The sequence below is a fragment of the Dipteris shenzhenensis genome, chromosome 1 (genome assembly GCF_047967505.1).
Source record: "Dipteris shenzhenensis isolate YYH24624 ecotype China chromosome 1, Dip_SZ_1.0, whole genome shotgun sequence".
NCBI lineage: Eukaryota > Viridiplantae > Streptophyta > Polypodiopsida > Gleicheniales > Dipteridaceae > Dipteris > Dipteris shenzhenensis.
In genome coordinates, this window is record NC_141596.1 from 13,297,891 (window position 1) to 13,300,884 (window position 2,994).

The window sequence follows — 2,994 nt, forward strand, 5'->3', positions numbered from 1 at the left end:
TCCTAGTATAACTGTGGTAGCTTTTGTTCCTCTTATTTGAAATGTTGATGCTAGCGTGAAATAAACATAGCTAAGGCGGACTCAGACCAGGAGAATGGAAGGATGAAGGTGAGCTGGAATCAGTGTTCTGTAGTGAACAAGGTTGTGAATCTGTTCTTTAAATCAAGCAGTTTTTAGGAATCCGATCTCCTTTTGCTCCATATCAGAAAACCTCAAAAGACGTTTATTTTTTGCAAAGTAAGCTCGTTACTTTTCCACGATTTTGTTAAGTGTGGTGTTTGCATTTTGTTATTACAGATTCGCCCTCACTATAATGACTTCCCTTGTTAAAGTGGACAAAGTCTGCTTATTACAGATTTGTCCCCACTGTTGAATTCCCTTGTTAATGTGGACAGAGTCTTCTATGAGCTATCTCTAGTTTTTAAATTGGACAAAATCTTCTCTGAGCTAGTTCTAGTATTTTAGTTTTGAAGTTTGTTACCTAGGCTATTATATTTTGTCTCTTCTTTTGCATAAGAAGGTGTTATATCTACTGAGGATGGAAAGTTTTAAAGTTGAAATGATATTGCTATATTTCTATGAATGAATTTGTGCAACCAAGTACTTTAGGTACCCTAAGTTCTACTAAGACATTTCTAGGCCATACCATTGAGCAGAGATTTGTAGGAATATTACAATGGTATGGCTACGTAAGCAAAACTATAGCTAGGTTAAGCTAGTTATGGCAGTTTGGGGTTTCATACATAACCCAAGGTTTCGTATTTTCAATTGTTTTGAATGAAGTTTTGCTCTTCCATGTTGTATGAGTTAGCTCCCTTCTCCCCTTTGGTCGACTACCAAGAGGCCTCAAGCTCAATAACTATCACACAACTGAATAATTTGATGGTCACGAGGATTACCAAAAAGCGAGCGACAAAAAGCGAGCAAGCCAAAAAAAGCGAGCGATAAAAAACAATAAAAGATTTATAACCATTTTAGTAGCAAAAAATAATATCTTATTCAAAAGTGCATATATTCCCTCAATGCCAGAAGGTTAAACATGCATATAACTTTAAATCTATTAACACTAATTTCACATTATCCATGAGACAGTTTGTATGTTTAACTTCCAAGTCATTGTTTGTATCAAAGACAAACCCTATTGCAATCAAGTTCTCTCTTTCCACTAGAGTAATTGAGATCATCTTTCCAAGGACTCCTTGCATGGATTAGTCTAGATTCCATGCATATGTAAATGCTTAGGTTTTTTAACTCTGTTCACTCTTGAAACAAAACCCATGTTTCTTTGTTACTGCAAAAATATCCTTCCCTAATGATTTATTCTTACCTCCCACTAATCTTACCAATGCAGCAAATTGGCCACAAATTCATTTTTTGGTGCATTAAATTTTACTAGATGGTGCACAAAGACATGATAATCGTCTAAAGTACGCCTTGCCATTTGATTTGATATGTAACATGACCCCGTTTGGACTTGTAAATCAAAAGATACAGGGATGTGAAAATGTCCTCTTTTGGGCCAAAACACGGAGCACGTTAACGCGCTCCCTGTTTTGGCCCAAAAGAGGACATTTTTACATCCCTATATTTTGGCAAGGTGTCAACATTTGATTGTTTTGGTCCAAAAGATGAGTTTTTAACATCCCTGCATCTTTTGATTATCAAATATAAATGGCATAATGTTACATATCAAATCAAATGACAAGGCATGATTTAGATGAATATCATGCCTTTTTGCACCATCTAAAAAACTTGTGTGCATCATAATATAAATTTTGTGACACATAACCACCTTTTTGAATACTTTATACTTCAAGCAATTATTTTATAAAAAACTTAGATTCTTTCTTTGCTTGCTTGATTTTCCAACCACTTCAACTAATTGTTGCTCGCTTTTTTGGGCTCGCTCGCTTTTTCTCGCTCGCTCTATTGACTACCTCGATGGTCACCAGTAAGTGGGCAACCTCATTTATTTTTGCTCTATGAGGCTTGATACTGACTAGGCTACAAGGTTGTCAATTTTGGCATTGTCCATTGATGACAAACCATCCACTTTTGGCTATTATTTCTCATTGACGTCAGCTTGCTCAGCGAGTTAGGGACTGTCTTTCATCTAGTGAAGTGAAACATAAGGCAATGAATGCAATCACTATGGAATCCATGTGGTTAAGGGCGTTAAAACATGATCTACAATCATTCAAAAGATAGTATAGCCACTCCACTTACTATGACAGTCGGAGTTGCATCATCATAGTAGCAATACGTCTCACATGAAGGATATTGAAAATCACCAACATTACCTTCATGGTTGTATGGAGGACAAGTCCACTGACCTCGCTATTGTCTATCCACGAACAATGTGGCAAACATCTTTGCAAAAGCACCTAAAATCCCTGATGCTTTAAAATAGTTCTTTTCTTGTATAGGCATTAAAGAATAAATATTTTTTTATGAGCTAGCTCCCCTCTCCCCTTTGGTCTACTACCAAGACGCCTCAAGCTCAATAACTATAACACAACTGAATAATTTGATGGTCACCAGTAAGTGGGCGACCTCAATTTATTTTGCTCTATGAGGCTTGATATTGACTATGCTACAAGGTCATCAATTTTGGCATTGTCCATTGATGACAAACCATCCACTTTTGGCCATTATTTATCATTGACGTCAGCTTGCATTTCATGGCTCAGCAAGCTAGGGACTCTCTTTCATCTAGTGAAGTGAAACATAAGGCAATGAATGCAATCACTATGAAATTCATGTGGTTAAGGGTGCTAAAACATGATCTACAATCATCCAAAAGATAGCGTGGCCAATCCACTTACTATGACAGTTGGAATTGCATCACCATAGTAGCAATGTCGTCTCACATGAAGGATATTGAAAATCACCAATATTATCATCAAGGTTGTATGGAGGACAAGTCCATTGACCTCGCTATTGTCTATCCAAGAACAATGTGGCAAACATCTTTGCAAAAGAACCTAAAATCCC